The sequence below is a fragment of the Psammomys obesus genome, unplaced genomic scaffold (genome assembly GCF_907164565.1).
Source record: "Psammomys obesus unplaced genomic scaffold, mPsaObe1.curated_primary_1811, whole genome shotgun sequence".
In the NCBI taxonomy this organism is placed as follows: Eukaryota; Metazoa; Chordata; class Mammalia; order Rodentia; family Muridae; genus Psammomys; species Psammomys obesus.
Genome location: NW_026589732.1, coordinates 6,236,922 through 6,243,270, shown reverse-complemented (window position 1 = coordinate 6,243,270; position 6,349 = coordinate 6,236,922).

Sequence of the window (6,349 nt, the reverse complement as noted above, 5' to 3'; positions counted from 1 at the left end):
ATATATATATATATATATATATATATATATATATATATATATATATACATGTGTGTATGTATATATACATGTATATATATACCTAAATGTTTTATATATGTGTGTGTGTATAGACATAAATATGTGTATGTACATGCATGTATATGCATATACAATAAAAATGTTATAGACACACTTATATATATATATACTCATATATGTATATATTCCAAAATCCTTAAATACATCCTGTTCAGTCCATTTAGTATTACTTGTGGTGTTTGTGCTTGGTGAAGGTGTTTATGCTTGGTGAAGATGTTTATGCTTGGTGAAGGCTGTTTTTTTGTTTGTTTGTTTGTTTTGTTTTGTTTTTCCCCCATGCAGAGCAGTTTGTAGTTACCTGTAGTTCTTTGTCTATGGGTGGAACCCCTAAATTTCTCCCTTCTACATTAGCTTCCTTATTGATGGTGTACTTGCTCAGGTCATGTTGAGGCACCAATGACGCGGAGGTACAGAGGTACTGTGGGTGAAGCGTCCCTGCCATTTCTAGAAGACACTCTCTCCTGGAAGATTTGGGGATCCTCTGGCTCTCACACTTTCTCTGGCCCTTCTTCCTCTGTCTCCTGAGCCTCAGGTGCACGGGTTGTGCTGCAGATGGGTCAGCTGGTCATGCGGACCCCAAGATTAGCTGTTCTCTGCATTTTGACCTGTTGCAGTTTTCTATAATGAACATGCTTTTCACCAGAAATTCGACTTCTAAGCATTAAAAAAAAAAAAAAAAAACACAATGCTTACACGTTTATGTCATTCTAAGATTGTTTACAACTACCTAGTTTGGGTTGTTAAAAATCTAGAAATAGATTTTCTATGTCTATTATCATCCAATTCATAGTAAAATGGAGTATAAGAATAACATATATACATATATTCACGTATATAGCTGCATAGGTCACATGGATGACTTTTGTGAAATAACTGCAATATCATTTGATTAAAATAAAGTTTTTTTAAAAGTATTTTTTATTATCATTTTAATATTAATCACAGGTTATTTACTTGTATCCCAGCTGTAGCCCCCTCCCTCATTCCCTAACAAGCCCATCCTCCCTCCTGTATCTCCTCCCTGTCCCTTTCCAAGTCCACTGCTAGGGGAGATCTATTCGGAAACGTGCGCCTGTGAAGATTACACGGCGGGTTCACGGGTTCACAAATCACACCACGAGATCGGTTCCACGTGGGAGGTTTAGTAGGGTAAGGGAGAAGGAGGTGGAAGAGAGACGAGGCAGAAAAGAGAAAGAGAGAGGGAGGGCTCCAGGAGTTCTCTTATAGGGTGACCCAGGGCATGCGCAGGTAGTTCCAGGTGATCAGCAGGTGGTCTGGGTGTCTTCACAAAGGCCTGATAACCGGTTTGTCAGGTCCCTTGGCCTGGCCTTAGAGGTGCCTGCTTACTGATCCCAACATTCCTCCCTTTTTGTTTTGTTAAAAAGTGAGGAGTCAAGAAGGGATGATGGTGGGGAAAGGGCACAGGGAGAACTTTTGCTCTTCAAGCTACTTCCTGCTGATTAGGGGCGTTGTCCATCTCAGGATATAGCTGGTCCTCACCATCGGAGTCATGGTCATCAGGCTCTGTGGGCAGAGGATGATAATCCTGTAAGAGTAACTGATTGATGGTTTGATTAATTAATTAGAGATTTTTTTGCATTTGTTGTTGGAAGAATGTAGAGAGGAAGTTAATTAAGCAGGGTGCAAAAAGCAAAAGCAGAAAAACTAGCATGAGAGGTGAGATAAAGGGGCAGAATCCATTTCCATATGGGATTCTGAAAGGCCCAAGAGCTAGACGCCTCCAGCTCTTCCTTTCATTTTTGTAAATCTGTCTCGAGTTGCTGGATTTTGTCCTTCACTATACCCGACTGGTTGACATAAAAACAGCATTCTTCCTGGAGGAAGAGGCAAAGGCCACCTTCTACAGCCATGAGGAGATCCAATCCTCGTCAGTTTTGAAGTACTACTGCTGCCAGCGAGTCCTTGGAGGGTTAGTATTGTCTTCGCTACTTTTTGAAGGTCCTGGATGAACTGGGAAGAAAGCTGATAATATAGAGTTAGTGAGGTAGCTAATCCTGCTGTTCCGGTCCCTAGAGCTGTCGTGATTCCTGCAGCAGCCAGCAGGGGTAGGATTTGAATTGCCCTCTTCTGCTGGGCAGCTTTGGTGTCCACAACCGGGATCGGTAGTAGCTCTCTGGCATTTATCACCCCAGCTCAGGGAAGAGGAGTAACAGAGTGCAAACTCTTGACCAACGAGCAGGCAGACGATGGTAGACCTGAGTGCCACAAAGAATCAAAATATTATTACCGGTAGGACATTGGGGTTGAGATGAGGTTTCAAGGATTACAGTTTCGTTACAGTCTAAAGAATTTAGCATTCCTACAGAATGTGTCCCAGATGCCTTGAAACAGCTTGCCACGCCAAAGAGGGTGATATGAGAAAGGTAAGGGGTTGTGGCAACATTAGAGTCAGGGCAGTTAGTAAATGGTGAGGTGAGGTTGCTTACAGAGTCACTGCAGAGGCTGTCAGCCGTACCTCTGACTTGGTCTTCTGTGGTATACACAGCCAGCAAGCTTTAAAATGGCACGGTTGGGTCACATTAAGGAGCTTGTAGGCCAAGGTCAGAGTCTGAAGTAGGAGATTAAGTGACAGGTTTGTGTCATTCATAAGAGGGGATGTTAGAGAGGTCATAATCTTAGAGGAGTGTTTAATTATCTCTTCTACTTCTCCCATTCTCAGAATTTGGGTAATTGGGACATATTTTCTCTGGGTATGGATAGTAGTTATCAGTAGATCGGGTGTGTAGCGGTGGTAGAGTTTTCCAAAGACACCTGCTTCCCATCTGGCATCCCATGGGTCTTGGATGTATAAGTAGAGGGTCTTTTTATACAGGTGAAGGAGCTTCTTCTGTGCTGGTGAGTGGATTTGGCAAGACCAGTATGGGCAGCCTCCATACGTGTCCGACCATTTTTTGCAATAATCTTAAACAGAAATAGGCAAGAGGTAGAGGAGGAAAAATACATATCCAATCCAGTAGAGTCAAACACCGCTCCTGTGGTGAGGTCTCATTCTTCTGGAACTGGAGACAGGGTGGTTGATCTTGGCGTCCTTTGGAGCTTGAGGGAGCAAGGTCCTGTTGGAGTTGATATATAGAAAGGGACATTGTCTTGAGAGGGGGTGAAAGGCTTAAGGTGGGATAGATGAATCCAATGAGGGAAGCCCTCAAGTTTAGCAGCTGTGTGAGCCACAAGAATCACCTTGAAAAGGCTTTGCCATTTAGGAGAAAGAGTTGGGGAACCTTGGTTTGGAGGAGAGAGAAGGACCTGGTCCCCAATGTTAATAGGAGATGGACAGGGGTTAGTGTGTAGCCATGGTAAATAGTGGTCAGTAAAGATCCATAGAAGGGAACGAAGATGACAGAGTAAAGGAGTAAGCAGGTGGTCAGGGAGAGGAGAGGATTTAGCTGAAAGACCAGGAGTTAGAACCAATCTCCCATACATGAGCTCAAAAGGTGAAATAGACAGAGGATTTTTGGGGAGAGCTCGCAGCCTGAAAAGAGCCAGGGGGAAGAGTTTTTCCCAATCGAGGTGGAGCTCTTGTGATAGTTTAACAAGAGTGTTTTTTAGGCATCGATTAGTTCGTTCTATCTTTCCTGAGGACTGGGGATGGTATGGGATATGAAAATACCAAGGAAAGTTAAGGGCTTTAGATAAGGTCTGAGAAATCTGAAAAGTGAACTCAGGGCCATTATCTGACTGAAGGGAGGTAGGAATTCCAAAGCGTGGGATAATTTCACGGAGAAGGAGATCAGAAACTGCCTGAGCTCTTTTGTTAGTAGTGGGGAATGCCTCCACCCATCCCGAGAATGTGTCCACCAAAACCATGAGGTACCGGACACGTTTGACTGCTGGCATTACTAAAAAGGAATGAGTCAAGGGGACTCCCCTAAAAATACAATTAAGAGGTGGAGTCCAGCAGGGCTGGCAAGGCTGTCCCCCTACCCTGACAATAGAGGAACTACAAGGAAAGATTGGTCCCCAGTACTCCGTTAGGACTGAGTAAGTGGCCCCAGTGTCCACAAGGAAGGAGATGGCTCGCCCTGATACCATAATAATTACCTGCGGCTCCCTGCTCGTGATGACAGTGGTCGGGTCAAGGGAACCCGGGCACCTTCAGTCGTCCGTAGCCAGGCCTAGGATATCGGCTGAAGGGCGATCTGGGGGTGATGCCCCTATATCATGAGAGAAACGGTGGCATTCAACACTCCAATGTCCCTCTTGGCATTTTGGACATGGTCCCGGTGGCTTTCGGGGGTTAGCGCAAACCCTGGCCCAGTGACCTTTTTGACCACATTTGAAACAGGGACCTGATGGTCCTTGTGTCTTAGAGTGCAAGGGAGCCTGGGTAGTGACCAAGGCCAGTCGGATGGCCTGGGCCAGCATTTGGTATTTTTGTCAGCAGGCTTTTTCATCTCTCCCGTGGAACACCTTAAAAGCCAGCGCTAAGACTTCTGCTTGTGGAGTCAGAGGTCCCCTCTCGAAGAATTTAAGCTTAGCCCTGATGTCAGGGTAACTTTGGGAGAAGAAATAGGTCATCAGGTTAAGGGCAGCCCTGCGGAGACCAGCCAGAAGGCAGGTTGTAAACCGATCCCTAGCTAGAATGCCTTCCGGGGTAATAGGTTATTGGTAAGGATCATATAAATATCATGGAAGGTGAGACTATAAGATTGAGCGAGATATTGAAATTCTTTAATGAAGGTAGAAGGATTAGAGGTATAGGATCCTAGTCTCTTTTCTACTTGAGAAAGTTCAGTTAATGAGAAGGGAACATGCATCCTAAATAAGCCGTCTATACCTGCTACTTCCTTCAAGGGAAGGTTAGAGGCTGGCTTATGTTGAGTAGAGGGATCAGACTTTGCTACAGAGCGGGAACGAGTTGTGGGTGGGGTAAAAGTGGGTGCCAGTGTGAGGTGAGTAGGATGGTCTGTTGATGGAGGAAGGAGCGAGGGTTTTGGAGAAACCGAAGGAGGGGGGTTAGGAGGGGAAGGGGAAGGGCCCGAAGGTTGTGAGGATTTTGGAGAAGTAAGAGGGGGAGAGGCTAGGGCAGACTCCGGAGATTGTGAAGATTTTGTAGAGGCTGGAGGTTGAGGGCAGCGGGGTGGAGCTTCATCTGCTGGGTCAAAGGTGGAGAACTCCTCAGATTGAGGTTTTATGGTTAGGAGGAGTTGAGTGGGAGAACAGGAGGAGCAGAGAGGAGGTTTAGAGCAAAGAAGAAAGAAAGCCTGAATGTACGGGACCTCCTTCCATTTACCAGATTGCTGAGAATGGTTAAGAAGATCCCGTAAAATACTGGGATTTAACGTGCCGTTAATCAGCCAATTTGGACCCTTACCTAAAGAGTATGTAGGCCAAGTTTTATTACAGAGGCATATGAGTTTGGAAGTTTTTAACTGCGGTTGTAAATGCAGAGTCTTAAAATTTTCTAGAAGACATCCCAGTGGAGAAGCTGAGGGGACAGATGGTGTACTCTGGGCATTCCCCATCAGGAGGTGAAAGAGACGTGGCCTTTAATGGCGTACCCAAAAAAAGCGCAACTCTAACAAGAGGGGTCCTTCTGATGTAATATCTCGTCAGATTTTCGCCAGGGACTAGGGTACAGATGCCGAGAGGACACGGTTTTGCCTAGCTAGGGCTTCCCATGAGTGAGCAGGTAGCAAGTCCAGAGAGAGAGAGAGAGTCAGTGAGTGAGAGGGAGAAAGAAAACCAAGTGTAGCTGAGAAAGCTCTCCCAGGGGAAACTGAGGCCCTAATAAATATGAGGTCTAGCAATAGAGATCAACCATAGCCAATAAAGGCCGTGGTTGGGGGTTCCCCCGCTTCAAAGAGCAGTGGGGAGGTGCCAGACTCTCAACAGTCACTCTCCCCTTGCCCAGAGAAACGTTTATGCTGACCAAAAGGGAAACACCAATCCTTCCCGTGTTGGATGCCTCGGTAGCAATCTGGTAGCCGGAAAGTGGAGATTCGGGTGGATTTTGAGAAAAATAGGTCTCCAGAAGCCACGGCGGGTTGCCAGCACTCCCCACTCGGTGTGTCCACTGGAGGGGACCTATCCCCGCCAAAATGCACCAATGTTAGGAAACGTGCGCCTGTGAAGATTACACGGCGGGTTCACGGGTTCACAAATCACACCACGAGATCGGTTCCACGTGGGAGGTTTATTAGGGGAAGGGAGAAGGGAGTCACAGAGAGACGAGGCAGAACAGATTGAGAGAGAGAGAGAGTTCCAGGAGTTCTCTTATAGGGTGACCCAGGGCATGCGCAGGTAGTTC